Genomic DNA, 15,780 nt, shown 5'->3' on the forward strand with positions numbered 1-15,780 from the left:
GCAGGGCCCACGGCCGCTCTGGGCAGCGGGAGCGCCGCATCCGTGGGCTGCGGGGTCACCCCTTGCTGCTTCCCCAGGCACAGAGCAGGTTGTGTCTGCACCACAGGCCAGAGGTAGGCAGCCGTGGGAGGAGCTGGGATCTTCCCCGGGAGGAGGGACCTGGCTGCCTCTTTGTCCTTCTCACAGCCACTGCTTCTAGCTGTGAAAGGCTCAGACAAATATCCCTTCCTTTGGGGGAAGAGCCTCTGTGTGGGGAAGGGGTCTGTGCTTTGGGAAATGAGGAGGGCAGAGGCAAGGGAAAGTGTCCCTGGAGAGCAGGGTTCCTCTGGAAGGAGTCACATGCCCTTGAAAAGGTCCTGCACGGCATCTTCAGGCTCTCGAATAGCATGTCTGGTTTTGGTCTTGCATTGCTTCAGACATGGGGAATGCTCCTCAAGCGCCGGGTGTGAACTGTCTCAGTGTGCACACAGGACACGCAGCTGCGCATACAGTTGGGCCCAGGCACACCCAGCGACCGAGGCTGCTGTGTGAGTGCCTGTGTGTGTGTGCGTGTGTGCGTGTGCACGATTGCCAAGAGCACACTGGGCTCCAGACGTGCGTCAGGGTCAGGCAAGGTGGAAGGGGTGAGGTTTTGGGCTGGATCTGGACGCTGTGTCAAGGGCTTGGGCATTGCTCATGTGCTAAGTGACAAGTGACTGTGTCTGGGCCCCGCAGGGCAGGGTAAAGAACGCACTGAGCCTCTTTCTCCTCATCTTCGATTCAGGTGCCCCAAATCCTCAACACCCTTTACAGCTCCATGCAGCAGAGCACCCTCAGGCCCTTCCTGCTCCGTGCAGTGTTTCTCCTCGCCCGCTTTCACTGGGTGCCCGTGATCAGGTGTCTCCTCCAGACAGGTCTGCCCATGGGCAGGTACGTGCACTACCCACTTCCCCGCTGCAGTCCAGTAGGGACCCTGCGGCTTGCTTGCTCTGGGGGGGTCTGGTTGAGAAATAGGTCTGTTTTTTTTCTGCCTGAACAGTCTGGAGTGTTGCAAGACTGTGTGCCTGTGTCTCTGCCGTGAGTGGGGCTTTGTAAACCCCATTGCAGTGGAGGAGGTTTGAGGGCACTGCAGGTCTGCGAGGAGATGGGCTCAGGGGTGAAGGTCTCTTCCCTTCCAGTGACACGGTGGAGGTGTGGAGGAGCCCGGGGAGAAGCATCTTTGGGATTCAGATCCTGAAGTGCTTAGTGGAGAAACTGAACAGAGCAGGAGAGGAGCACCTGGGGACTGACTCCTCCGCCTGTGAGTGGCACAACCATCGGACTGCTCTGGAGACTGATGGCGAGTTCAATGGCAGACACGTTTCTGCAGCTTTGCATCTGCTTTCTAACTCGTACCTCAGCGCAGGGGAGTCGGGTGCCCTGTGCCCGAGGAGACTCCCAGGGCGCTGTGCTGGGCCGGCCTCGAGGAGTGTGGGGAGCCGTTTTGTGCTCCTAAGCCACAGTCTGTCACAGAAGTGACAACTGCGGACAGTAACCCCCCCTCCCCACCCCAGGCAGGTGGGGGAACCGGGCTGGTGCGAAAAGGCCTTGCCTGAGCAGGTGGTTCTTGGTCATGGTTCTCTGCAGATCAGCCGTGCCATCTCCAACATGGAGCACAGAGGAGCTCCAGCAAGTGCTTCCCCACCTCCTTCCCAGCCTCCTGAGGTGGGCCAGTGAAACGCTGGGCGAGGAGAGGCTGCTTTCCCCCATGGGCAGCTGGAGACAACTGTGCCTCAAGGGCCAGGTGCCTGAGCAGAAGCCATGCAGGTAAGGAGCCAAAGGGGAAGATGAAGGGCCCCGGGCCCCTGCAGTGCCAAGGGATGCGGCAGCCCTGGGAGCTGAGTGTGCCCAGTGCCGGGCAGGCGACGGAGCAGGCATTTGTATGAGTCTTGATCTCAGAAAGAGATGGTGGAAAAAATGCAGAAAAATATTCTGGGGAGGACAGAGCTTGGATGCAAGTTACAAAATCTTGGAATATAAAATGTTTGGCATAATGGTATGTGCAACCATAACTGCAATGGTATCTGCATCTGCAGTGGCATTGCCCACTGCCATGTCATCTTAATCTGTAATGCTATCTGCATCTGAAATGGTATCTACATTTGTAATGGTAGTTAGCATCTGCAGTGGCATCTGCATCTGTATCTGTCTACAAGTTCCAAGTCTTGGAACATAAGCATACGATTCTTGGCTTCTTTTTGTTTTTCCTTTTTATTCCGCCCCATCAGAAGAAATCATTGTCAGGGTCTCAGTGCACTGAGAGAGGAGGTGTCACTCTAACTAGAACTTAATATTCCACAAGCTTTTTTTCTTTTGACTTTTACTTTTTCCCATCAGCTACACTCTTATGCTCTGGCCACTCCATTTCCTAGAGCCAGGGACAGCGGGGGGTGTGCTGACTTTACTGGTTTAGATATTGCCTGGCTCAGGGCATTAGCTGGGGGATGATGCCCCGCCGTGCTGTGTGTGCAGCTGTACCGGTGTCGGTACCTCCGTCGGTGTGTGCAATGCTGTCGAGAGCTGCGGTGGGATCAGTGTCTGCCACGGCCTCTGCATCTGCAACGTCCTTTGAATCTGCCGTGGCATCTGCAAAGCTCTCTGCACCTGCAGTGCTGTGTGTGCCGGGGGGTGATGACGTCACTTGTGGGGGAGGAAGCTGATTGGTCAGGAGCAGCAGGTGGCACTGAGGTGCTGGGTGCCCACCGGTGCCAGCACAGAGAGAGGAGGGGGGGGGGCAGAGGAGAGGCGGGTTGGGGGGCCAGCGAGGGGCCGGCAGCGAGGTGATGGCTGGGGCGGGGGCTGGTGAGGTCACTTCTGCCGGAGGTGCTGATAGGGTAGGAGCAGGCAGGTGTCCTAATGGACCTCCAGATGACCTGGGCTGATGTCACAGGGGGAGGCACTGCGTCACAGGGAGGGCTCCCCGGTACCACGGCAGTGCCAGCACGTCCTGGGGAGGCCTGGGCACTGCTGGGCACTGCGCAGGGGCTCCCCACCGCTGCCCTTTTTTGCTGCTCCACAGCCAGGAGCAGGATCGGGAGGCAGCAGGGAGGTGCTGGGGGACCCTGGCTGACAGGCGGGAGAAGAGGAGCACATCAGAGAGGAGTTTGGGGCAAGGAGCTGGGAAGGGCGTCCCATTTCCTGAGCCGAGTGTAAGCAGCAAGTGCGATGGAGGACTGCTGCGCCATGGCCGTCAGCTCAGAGCTCAGCTGCTTGTTCCCCACACTCCTGCAGCTCTCCCCCAAGGGGGAGGGTTTCGGGAGCTCCGAGCTGAGGAGTCACACGTGGGCTGTCAGCTGCCAAAAGCAGGGGGACAATGTGGCTGCCAGCACTGCCAGGTCACGGTGCCTGCACTGCCCTGAAGACCAAGTCTCTCGTGGGCATAGGGTGGTGCCCCCAAAAGGGGGAATGATTCAGGGTCAGCTTCCTCTGGGAGCTGGCAGTCTGCACTGGGGGCACAGCCCAGCTCCACAGCCATGGCAGTGTTTTTCTGGGCTGTTTGTGTACCCCAGCATCTGTCAATCCCCAGGCAAGGAGCTTGCTGAGTGTGTGAGCTGGACAGCCCAGAGCCTGACACTCCCTTCCCTTGTTTTCCAGCGGTTGTGGCTATCTGGAGAGCTGTGTCCAATTACGCCCTGAGGCAGCTGAAGTTGGGCAAGGTGGGCTGGCGCCCTGGTGCCCCTCACCCTGAGAGCCTGGGCCCCAGGGAGAAATCCCTCCCTGAGCATTGCAGCAACACGGCAAGACCACCCTGTGTGCCCAGAGCAGCTCCTTGGCCAAGCAGGAGAGCAACCAAGTCCAGAGCCAGCCTGAGAAAGCATTCAGCACACCCCAGGGCTTCACGCTTCCCTGTAAAGGGACTAAGCAGAGACAGGGGGTGATGCTGGGCCTGTGCCAAGGATGTCTTTTTGTCTTTTCCCTGGGCAGCGTGTCCAGGTTGCAGGACTCAGAACCTTTGCTATGGTCCAAGAGCTATTCCGTGGCAAATGGGAGGTGCTTGTGGTTCAAAGAAAGACCTGTCTTCCAGCTGGACAGTGATGAGTTATGGCTCCAGGAGCGTGCGTTCGCCACAGTGACTATCCCTGGTGAGAAGGCAGTGGCCGCACTCCCCTTTCCTCCTCCATGTCTAGGGGCTCACGTGCTCTCTGCTCCTTGGAAAGGGCTGGGAGAAGTAGGTAAATGCCTCTGAAGGTTGGGGGACAGCTTGAGCTCTCCCAAAACAAACCACTCCCTAAAGGCTGTTTTTATAAACAACCTTTTCTCTAGATTTATGTAATGAAACTTAAATGGAAATGTGGCCTGCTGTGGCAGAGGCAGTTCCTCCTCCTTGCAGGTGATGTCAGGATCAAGCCCCTGAAGTACAAGCAGCTATCATGAGACAACTTCTGCCTGTGACACGTGGTGGAGAACTGTGTGCGAGTGTGTCCCCTGGCACTAAGTGGACAGACAGGTTCCTTTAGGGATACTTGGTAGAATGCTAATGACACTAAATTGCAGTTATGAGTTTTATTTTCTCAACAAGATACTATGATTAGTTATAGCACAGAATTTACGCTTAGAACAGCATGGGATTTCTACAAGCAGAATCAATGTAGTACAACTGATAAGTAGCGTGATACAGAATTTATAATACAACTATCAAGAGGATCCTAACTGAACTTATGATTCCTAATCAACTGGACCCTCGGCAGATCAGGTCAAATCTTAATACATGGTTTGCCGTATCAATATAACAATCACAATCTAGACTCAGAAAGCATATAAAAGGAGGAGACTCGCTCAGTCCTGGGAGGAAGCAGATGGCGGTGGAGGTGTCCGTCCACCGAGGGGTCATGAGTCTCAGTCTTCTACATCTGTTTGGGTCCATGTTCTCTTCTTAGAACTTGTAAAAGTTGTTTTATTAGCAGTGCTCTTTCTACTATTATATTTCTCTGTTCAGATGAGGAGGAGGACGAGGAGGAGGAGGACGACGAGGAGGAGGACGAGGACAAGGACAAGGATAAAGACGAGAATGAGGAGGAGGACGAGGAGGACGAGGAGGAGGACGAGGAGGAGGAGGATGAGGATGAGGAGGAGGATGAGGATGATGATGAGGAGGACGAAAAGGAGAAGGAGGACGAGGACAAGGATGAGGAGGAGGACGAGGACAAGGAGGACGAGGAGGACGACAAGGAGGAGGAGGAGTATGACAAAGAGGACGAGAAGGATGAGGAGGAGGAGGACAACGAGGAACAGGAGGATGAGGAGGAGGAGGAGGAGGAGGAGGAGGATGACAAGGAAGATGAAGGAGGAGGAGGGAGACGAGGTTGAGGAGGAGGACGAGGACAAGGAGGACGAGGAGGAGGAGTATGAGGACGAGGAGGAGGGGGATGAGGTGGAGGACGAGGAGGAGGACGAGGAGGAGGACGAGAAGGACGAGGAGGATGAGGACGAGGAGGCGGACGAGGAAGAGGAGGAGGAGGAAAACAAGGAGAAGGAGGAGGAGGATGATGATGATGAGGAGGAGGAGGATGAGGAGGACGAGCACGAGGATGAGGGGGAGGACGAGGAGAAGGAGGACGAGTAGGAGGAAGAGGAGGAGGAGGAGGAGGATGATAAGGAGGAGGAGGACGACAAGGAGGAGGAGGATGAGGAGAACGAGGAGGAGGAGGATGATGAGGAATAGGAGGAGGAGGAGGGTGACGAGGACGAGAAGCAGGATGAGGATGAGGAGGATGGGGATGAGGAGGAGAAGGAGGAGGAGGAGGTGGAGGAGGATGAGGAAAAGGAGGAGGACAAGGAGGAGGACGAGGAGAACGAAGAGGACAAGGAGGACTAGGAGGAGGAGGAGGAGGACGAGGAGGAGGATGGCAACGAGGAAGAGGAGGAGGAGGAGGAAAACGAGGAGGAGGAGGAAAACGAGGAGGAGGAGGAAAACGAGGAGGAGGAGGAGGAGTAGGAGGATGATGATGAGGAGGATGACGAGCACGAGGATGAGGAGGAGGATGAGGACAAGGAGGATGAGGAGGAGGACGACAAGGAGGAGGAGGACGACGAGGAGAAGGAGGACAACGAGGAGGAGGAGGATGAGGAAGAGGAGGAGGAGGAGGAGGAAGACGAGGAGGAGGACAAGGACGAGGAGAAGGAGGAGGAGGAGGTGGAGGAGGATGAGGAAAAGGAGGAGGACAAGGAGGAGGATGAGAAGGAGGATGAGGAGGAGGACAAATAGGAGGACGAGGATGAGGAGAAGGAGGAAAATGAGGAGGAGGAGGAGGACGAGGACGAGGAGGAGGAGGAGGAGGAGGAGGACAAATAGGAGGACGAGGATGAGGAGAAGGAGGAAAATGAGGAGGAGGAGGACGAGGACGAGGATGAGGAGGATGACGAGGATGAGGAGGAGGAGGAGGAGGAGGCCATTGATGAGGAGGATAACGAGGATGAGGAGGAGGATGAGGGGGAGGAGGATGAGGAGGAAAACGAGGAGGAGGAAAACGAGGATGAGGAGGACGAGGACGATGATGATGAGGACGAGGAGGATGAGGACGAGGAGGAAGACCAGGATGAGGAGGAGGAGGAAGAGGTGGAGGAGGAGGAAAATGAGGAGGAGGAGGAGGAGGTGCAGAAGGAAGACGAGGATGGGGACAAGGAGGACGAGGACGAGGAGGAGGACGATGATGAGGAGGAGGATGAGGATGAGGAGGACGAGGATGAGGATGATGACAAGGATGATGATGAGGAGGAGGGCGAGGCTGAGGATGAGGAGGTGGACGAGGACAAGGAGGACGAGGAGGAGGAGGAGGAGGACGAGGACGAGGAGGACGAGGAGGAGGAGGACGACGATGACAGGAGGAGGACGAGGAGGAGGAGGACGACGATGACAGGAGGAGGACGACGAGGAGGAGGAGGATAATGAGGAGGAGGAGGACAACGAGGAGGAGGATGATGAGGAGGATGAGGAGGAGGCAGATGATGAGGAAGAGGAGGAGGAGGATGGGTATGAGGTCGAGGAGGATGAGGAGGACGAGGATGAGGAGGATGGGGACGAGGAGGAGAAGGAGGAGGAGGAGGTCGAGGAGGATGAGGAAAAGGAGGAGGACAAGGACAAGGAGGAGGAGGAGGACAAGGAGAACGAGGAGAATGAGGAGGACTAGGAGGAGGAGGATGAGGAAGAGGAGGAGCAGGATGAGGAGGATGACGAGGACGAGGAGGAGTACGAGGAGGAGGAAATCGATGAGGAGGATAACGAGGACGAAGAAGAGGACGAGGAGGAGGACGACGAGGAGGAGGAGGATAATGAGGAGGAGGAGGACAACGAGGAGGAGGAGGACAACGAGGAGGAGGAGGATGACGATTAGGAGGAGGTTGACGAGGACGATGACGAGGAGGAGGGGGAGGAGGAGGAGGAGGACGAGGAGGAGGACAAATAGGAGGACGAGGAGGAAGACGAGCAGGACAAGGAGGAGGAGGAGGACGAGGACAAGGAGGATGAGGAGGAGGACGAGGAGGAGGACAAGGTGGAGGACTAGGACGAGGAGGAGGAGGAGGAGGAGGAGGACGACGAGGACAAGGAGGATGAGAAGGACGAGGGGGAGGACGAGGAGGAAGACGAGGAGGAGGACAAATAGGAGGACAAGGAGGAGGACGAGGAGGACGAGGAAGAGGACGAGGAGGAGGACGAGGAGTACGACGATGAGTATGAGGACGAGGAGGGGGACGAGGAGGACGATAAGGAGGAAGACAAGGAGGATGAGGAGGACGAGGAACAGGTGGAGCATGACAAAGAGGACGAGGAGGATGAGGAGGAGGAGGACAAATAGGAGGACGAGGAGGACGAGGATGAGGATGATGAGGAGGACGAGGATGAGGACGATGACAAGGAGGATGAGGAGGAGGAGGAGGACGAGGATGAGGATGAGGAGGATGACAAGGAGGAGGAGGATGAGGAGGAGGACGAGGAGGATGAGGAGGAGGAGGACGAGCACGAGGATGTGTAGGACGAGGAGGAGGATGACGACAACAAAGAGGAGGAGGATGACGAGGAGGAGGACAACGAGGAGGAGGATGATGAGGAGGATAAGGAGGAGGATCATGACGAGGAAGAGGAGGAGGAGGAGGGGGATGAAGACGAGGAGGAGGAGGAGGACGAGGAGGATGAGGAAAAGGAGGAGGACAAGGAGGAGGACGAGGAAGACGATGAAGAGTTGGACGAGGAGGAGGAGGAGGAGGACGACGACGACGACGAGGAGAATGAGGAGGACGAGGAGAATGGTGAGGAGAATGAGGATGTGGAGGAGGAGGAGGCGGACGAGGACGAGGATGAGGAGGATGACCAGGATGATGATGAGGAAATCGATGAGGAGGATAACGAGGACAAGGAGGAGGACGAGGAGTTGGAAGAGGAGGAGGAAAACGATGAGGAGGATAACGAGGACGAGGAGGAGGAGGAGGAAAACGAGGAGGAGGAGGACAAGGATTATGAGGAGGAGGATGAGGACGATAACGAGGAGGATGGGGAGGAGGAGGAGGAGGAAAATGAGGAGGGAGGAGGAGGATGAGGAGGATGAGGAGGAAATCGATGAGGAGGATAACGAGGACGAGGAGGAGGATGAGGAGGAGGAGGAGGAAAACGAGGAGGATAACAAGGACGACGAGGAGGACGACGAGGAGGAGGATGAGGAGGAAAACGAGGATGAGGAGGACGCGGACGATGATGATGATGATGAGGAGGAGGAGGAGGATGAGGACGAGGAGGAAGACCAGGATGAGAAGGAGGAGAAGGAGGAGGAGGAAAATGAGGAGGAGGAGGAGGTGGAGGAGGAAGACGAGGATGAGGATGAGGACAAGGAGGACGAGGACGAGGAGGATGATGAGGAGGAGGAGGGCGAGGCTGAGGATGAGGAGGTGGACGAGGACAAGGAGGACGAGGAGGAGGATGAGGAGGAGGACGAAGAGGATGACAAGGAGGAGGAGGACGAGGAGGAGGAGGAGGAGGAGGAGGACAAGGATGAGGACGATGACGAGGAGGAGGATGAGGAGGAGGAAGAAGAGGATGACAAGGGGGAGGAGGACGAGGAGGAGGATGAGGAGGACGACAAGGAGGAGGAGGAGGACAACAGGGAAGATGAGGAGTACGAGGAGGAGGAGAACAACGAGGAGGAGGAGGATGAGGATACAAGGAGGAAGAGGTTGAGGATGATGAGGAAGAGGATGAGGGGGACGAGGACGAGGAGGAGGACGAGGACGAGAAATATGAGGAGGAGGAGGACGACGAGGACGAGGAGGAGGAAGAGGACGAGGAGGAGGACGAGGAGGAGGAGTAGGAGGAGGACTACAAGGAGGAGGAGGACGAGGAGGAGGAGGAGGAAAATGAGGAGGAGGATGATGAGGAGGACGAGGAGGAGGCGGATGATGGGGAAGAGGAGGAGGAGGAGGGGGACGCGGACGAGGAGGATGAGGAGGACGAGGATGAGGAGGATGGGGACGAGGAGGAGAAGGAGGAGGAGGAGGTCGAGGAGGATGAGGAAAAGGAGGAGGAAAAGGACGAGTTTGAGGAGGAGGAGGAGGACAAGGAGGACGAGGAGGACTAGGAGGAGGATGAGGATGAGGAGGAGGAGGAGCAGGATGAGGAGGATGACGAGGATGAGGAGGAGTACGAGGAGGAGGAAATCAATGAGGAGGATAACGAGGACAAAGAAGAGGACGAGGACGAGGAGGAGGAGGAGGAGGAGGAAAACGATGAGGAGGAAAACGAGGACGAGGATGAGGACGAGGAGGTGGAGGACAAGGAGGAGGAGGAGGAGAACGAGGAGGAGGAGGATGACGAGGAGGAGGATGATGACGAGGAAGAGGAGGAGGAGGGGGACGAGGATGAGGATGAGGAGGAGGAGGTGGATGAGAATGAGGATGAGGAGGAGGGCGACGAGGATGAGTAGCATGGGGACGAGGAGGAGAAGGAGGAGGATGAGGTGAAGGAGGATGAGGAAAAGGAGGAGGACAAGGAGGAGGACGAGGACGAGGACGAGGAGGAGGACGAGGAGGAGGAGGAGGACGAAGAGAACGAGGAGGACGCGGAGGACTAGGAGGAGGATGAGGATGAGGAGGCGGAGGACGAGGAGGAGGAGGACGTAAAGGAGAACGAGGAGGAGGAGGAGGACGTCAAGGAGAACGAGGAGGAGGAGGAAGCGGAGGACAAGGAGGAGGAGGCGGAGGACAAGGAGGAGGACGAGGAGGAGGATGAGGAGGACAACAAGTAGGACGAGGAGCATGAGGAGGACGACAACGATGAAGAGGAGGATGAGGAGGAGGAGAAGGAGTAGGAGGAGGATGACGATGACGAGGAAGATGAAGGAGGAGGAGGGGGACGAGGATGAGGAGGAGGACGAGAACAAGGAGGAGGAGGACGAGGACGAGGACGAGAAGGAGGAGGAGGACGAGTTGGAAGACGAGGAGGAGGAGCAGGAAGGCAAGGAGGACGAGGAGGACAAGGAGGATGAGGACAAGGAGGGGGACAAGGACGTGGACGAGGAGGAAGACGAGGACGAGGAGGAGGAGGAGGACGAGGAGGAGGAGTACGAGGAGGAGGAAGAAGAGGAGTTCAAGGACAAGGAGGACGAGGAGCAGGACGAGGAGGAGGACGAGGACTAGGAGGAGAATAAGGAGGAGGAGGAAGAGGACGAGGACGAGGATGAGGAGGATGACCAGGATGAGGAGGAGGACAAGGAGTTGGAGGAGGAGGAGGAAAACGATGAGGAGGGTAACGAGGACAAGGAGAAGGACGAGGAGGAGGATGATGATGAGGAAAACGAGGAGGAGGAAAACGAGGAGGAGGAGGACAACAATTAGGAGGAGGAGGAAGATGACGATGACAAGGAGGGGGGGATGAGGATGACGAGGAAGAGGATGAGGAGGAGGACGAGGAGGAGGACAAATAGGAGGATGAGGAGGAGGACGAGGAGGACGAGGATGATGAGGAGGATGACGATGAGGACGATGACGAGGAAGATGATGAGGAGGAGGAGGACGAGGATGAGGATTAGGAGGACGACAAGGAGGAGGAGAATGAGAAGGACGAGGAGGATGAGCAGGAGGAGGACGAGCACGAGGATGTGTAGGACGAGGAGGAGGATGACGACAACAAAGAGGAGGAGGATGACGAGGACGACGAGGAGGAGGATCATGACGAGGAAGAGGAGGAGGAGGAGGGGGACGAGGACGAGGAGGAGGAGCAGGACGAGGAGAATGAGGAAAAGGAGGAGGACGAGGAGGAGGAGAACGAGGAGGACTAGGAGGAGAATGAGGAGGAGGAGGAGGAGGACAAGGATGAGTATGAGGAGGATGACAAGGATGAGGAGGAGTATGAGGCGAGGAGGAGGAAAACGATGAGGAGGATAACGAGGACAAGGAGGAGGAGGAGGAAAACGAGGAGGAGGAGGACAACGATTAGGAGGAGGAGGACGAGGACGATAACGAGTAGGATGGGTAGGAGGAGGAGGAGGAAAATGAGGAGGAGGATGAGGAGGAGGACGAGGAGGACGAGGAGGAGGACGAAGATGAGGAGGAAGAGGAGGAGGACGAGGAATATGAGGAGGAGGAGGATGAGGACACGGAGGAGGAAGATGACGAGGAGGAGGATGAGGACTAGGAGGAGCAGGACAAGGATGAGGAGGAGGTCGAGGAGAAGGACGAGGACGAGGAGGACGAGGAGGAGGAGGGAAACGAATAGGAGGAGGAGGACGAGGAGGAGGAGAACAACGAGGAAGAGGAGGAGGACGAGGAGGACAACGAGGAAGAGGAGGACAACGAGGAAGAGGAGGAGGACGAGGAGGAGGAGGAGGAGAATGAGGAGGAGGAGGATGAGGAGGAGGAGGACGAGCACGAGGATGAGTAGGACGATGAGGACAAGGAGGACGAGGAGGAGGATGATGAGGAGGACGAGGAGGACGAGGATGAGGATGATGAGGAGGACGAGGATGAGGACGATGACGAGGAGGATGAGGAGGAGGACGAGGATGAGGATGAGGAGGATGACGAGGACGAGGATGAGGATGAGGAGGACGACAAGGAGGAGGAGGATGAGGAGGAGGACGAGGAGGATGAGGAGGAGGAGGACGAGCACGAGGATGTGTAGAACGAGGAGGAGGAGGAGGACGACAAAGAGGAGGAGGACAACGAGGAGGAGGAGGACAACGAGGAGGAGGATGATGAGGAGGACGAGGAGGAGGATCATGACGAGGAAGAGGAGGAGGAGGAGGGGGACGAGTACGAGGATGACGAGGAGGATGAGGAAAAGGAGGAGGAAAAGGAGGAGGACGAGGATGAGGATGAGTAGGAGGACGAGGATGAGGAGGAGGACGAGGAGGATGAGGAGGAGGAGGAATGAGGAGGATGAGGAGAAGGAGGAGGAGAAGGAGGATGTGGAGGAGGAGGAGGCGGACGAGGACGAGGATGAGGAGGATGACGAGGATGAGTAGGAAGACGAGGAGGAGGAGGAGGAGGAGGAAATAGATGAGGAGGATAATAAGGACAAGGAGGAGGACGAGGAGTTGGAGGAAGACGAGGAAATCGAGGAGGAGGAGGACAACAATTAGGAGGAGGAGGACGAGGACGATGACTAGGACGATGGGGAGGAGAAGGAGGAAGAAAATGAGGAGGAGGAGGAGGAAATCGATGAGGAGGATAACGAGGACGAGGAGTAGGATGAGGAGGAGGAGGAGGAAAACGATGAGGGGGATAACAAGGACGAGGAGGATGGGGACGATGATGATGAGGAGGATGAGGAGGAGGATGAGGACGAGGAGGAAGACCAGGATAAGGAGGAGGAGAAGGAGGTGGAGGAGGTCGAGGAGGAAGACGAGGATGAGGATGAGGACAAGGAGGATGAGGAGGAGGATGAGGAGGATGAGGATTAGGACGATGACGAGGAGGTGGTTGAGGATGAGGAGGACGAGGATGAGGACAAGGAGGACGAGGAGGAGGACGAGGAGGAGGACGAAGAGTATGACAAGGAGGAGGAGGACGAGGAGGAGTACGAGAAGGATGATGAGGAGGAGGATGAAGAGGATGACAAGGAGGAGGAGGACAAGGAGGAGGATGAGGAGGATGAGGAGGAGGAGGACGAGGATGAGGAGGAGGATGAGGAAAAGGAGGACGAGGAGGAAGACGATGAGTACGACAAGGAGGATGAGGAGGACAACAGGGAGGATGAGGAGGACGAGGAGGAGGAGGATGAGGATGACGAGGAAGAGGAGGAGGAGGAGGACGAGAAATATGAGGAGGAGGAGGAGGACGAGGACGAGGAGGAGGAAGAGGAGGAGTACGAGGAGGACGAGGAAGATGAAGGAGGAGGAGGGGGACGAGGACGAGGAGGAGGACGAGGACAATGAGGATGAGGAGGAGGACGAGGGGGAGGAGGTGGAGGAGGACGACGAGGATGAGGGTGAGGAGGATGAGGAGGACGAGGATGAGGATGAGGAGGACGACAAGGATGGGGAGGATGAGGTGGAGGATGAGGAGGATGAGGAGGACAAGCACAAGGATGTGTAGAACGAGGAGGAGGAGGAGGAGGACGACAAAGAGGAGGAGGACGACGAGGAGGAGAAGGACAACGAGGAGGAGGATGATGAGGAGGACGAGGAGGAGGATCATGACGAGGAAGAGGAGGAGGAGGAGGGGGACGAGGACGAGGAGGACGAGGAGGATGAGGAAAAGGAGGAGGACAAGGAGGAGGACGAGATGGAGGATGAGGAGGAGGATGAGGATGAGGAGGAGGAGAATAAGGAGGACGAGGAGAAGGAGGAGGAAAATGAGGATGTGGTGGAGGAGGAGGCGGACGAGGACGAGGATGAGGAGGATGACCAGGATGAGGAGGAAGACGACGAGGAGGAGGAGGAAATCGATGAGGAGGATAATGAGGACAAGGAGGAGGACGAGGAGTTGGAGGAGGACGAGGAAAACGATGAGGAGGATAACGAGGACGAGGAGGAGGACGAGGAGGAGGAGGAGGAAAACGAGGAGGAGGAGGACAACGATTAGGAGGAGGAGGAGGATGACGAGGAGGATGGGGAGTAGGAGGAGGAGGAGGAGGAGGAGGAGGAGGAAAACGATGAGGAGGATAACAAGGACGAGGAGGAGGACGAGGAGGAGGAGGAGGAGGAGGAAAACTAGGAGGAGGAAAACGAGGATGAGGAGGATGAGGACGATGATGATGAGGAGGATGAGGAGGAGGAGGACGACGAGGAGGAGGAGGACAACGAGGAGGATGATGATGAGGAGGACGAGGAGGAGGCGGATGATGAGGAAGAGGAGGAGGAGGAGGGGGACGCGGACAAGGAGGATGAGGAGGACGAGGATGAGGAGGATGGGGACGCGGAGGAGAAGGAGGAGGAGGAGGTTCGAGGAGGATGATGAAAAGGCGGAGGACAAGGACGAGGTTGAGGAGGAGGACGAGGAGGAGAACGAGGAGGACGAGGAGGACTAGGAGGAGGATGAGGAGGAGGAGGAGGAGGAGGAGCAGGATGATGATGATGACGAGGAGTTGGAGTACGAGGAGGAGGAAATCAATGAGGAGGATAACAAGGACGAGGAAGAGGACGAGGAGGAGGAGGGGAAGAGGAGGAAAACGATGAGGAGGATAACGAGGATGAGGAGGAGGACGAGGAGGACGATGAGGAGGAGTAGGACAACGAATAGGAGGAGGACAACGATGAGGAGGAGAACGACGAGGAAGAGGAGGAGGAGGAGGGGGACGAGGATGAGGAGGAGGAGGTCAAGGAGGATGAGGAAAAGGAGGTGGACAAGGAGGAGGATGAGGATGAGTAGAATGAGGAGTACGAGGAGAACGAGCAGGACGAGGAGGACTAGGAGGAGGATGAGGAGGAGGAGGAGGAGGATGAGGAGGATGACGAGGACGAGGACGAGGAGGAGGAGGACGAGGAGGAGGACGAGGAGGATGAGGAGGATAAGGAGGAGGACGAGGTCAAGGAGAACGAGGATGAGGAGGAAGAGGAGGACAAGGAGGAGGAGGAGGACTAGGAGGAGGACGAGGAGGATGAGGAGGAAGTGGAGGACGAGGATGAGGATGAGGAGGAAGACGAGGACAAAGAGGACGAGGAGGAGGACGAGGAGGACGACAGGGAGGATGAGGAGGATGAGGAGGATGACGAGGAGGAGGAGGATGAGGAGGAGGAGAAGGAAGGGGAGGTGGAGGAGGAGGATGACGATGACGAGGAAGATGAAGGAGGAGGAGGGGGACGAGGACGAGGAGGAGGATGAGAAAAAGGAGGACAAGGAGGAGGAGGACGAGGACGAGGACGAGAAGGAGGAGGAGGACGAGGAGGATGAGGAGGAGGAGGAGGAAGACGAAGAGTAGGAGGAGGACGAGGAGGAGGAGGAGGAGGAGGAGGAGGATGAGGAGGATGACGAGGACAAGGACGAGGAGGAGGAGGAGGAGGACGAGGAGGAGGACGAGGAGGAGGAGGAGGAGGAGGATAAGGAGGAGGACGAGGTCAAGGAGAACGAGGATGAGGAGGAAGAGGAGGACAAGGAGGAGGAGGAGGACTAGGAGGAGGACGAGGAGGATGAGGAGGAAGTGGAGGACGAGGATGAGGATGAGGAGGAAGACGAGGACAAAGAGGACGAGGAGGAGGACGAGGAGGACGACAGGGAGGATGAGGAGGATGAGGAGGATGACAATGAGGAGGAGGAGGATGAGGAGGAGGAGAAGGAAGGGGAGGTGGAGGAGGAGGATGACTGATGACGAGGAAGATGAAGGAGGAGGAGGGGGACGAG

General features: G+C 57.2%; 1 pseudogene; it reads right to left on the reverse strand.

The window, feature by feature from the left end:
* Window positions 1-7,960: 7,960 nt before the first annotated feature.
* LOC122154351 lies at window positions 7,961-8,894 on the reverse strand (annotated as a pseudogene).
* Window positions 8,895-15,780: the final 6,886 nt, after the last annotated feature.

This window comes from Tyto alba, unplaced genomic scaffold (genome assembly GCF_018691265.1).
Source record: "Tyto alba isolate M040663 unplaced genomic scaffold, T.alba_DEE_v4.0 Super-Scaffold_39, whole genome shotgun sequence".
NCBI classification, from domain to species: domain Eukaryota; kingdom Metazoa; phylum Chordata; class Aves; order Strigiformes; family Tytonidae; genus Tyto; species Tyto alba.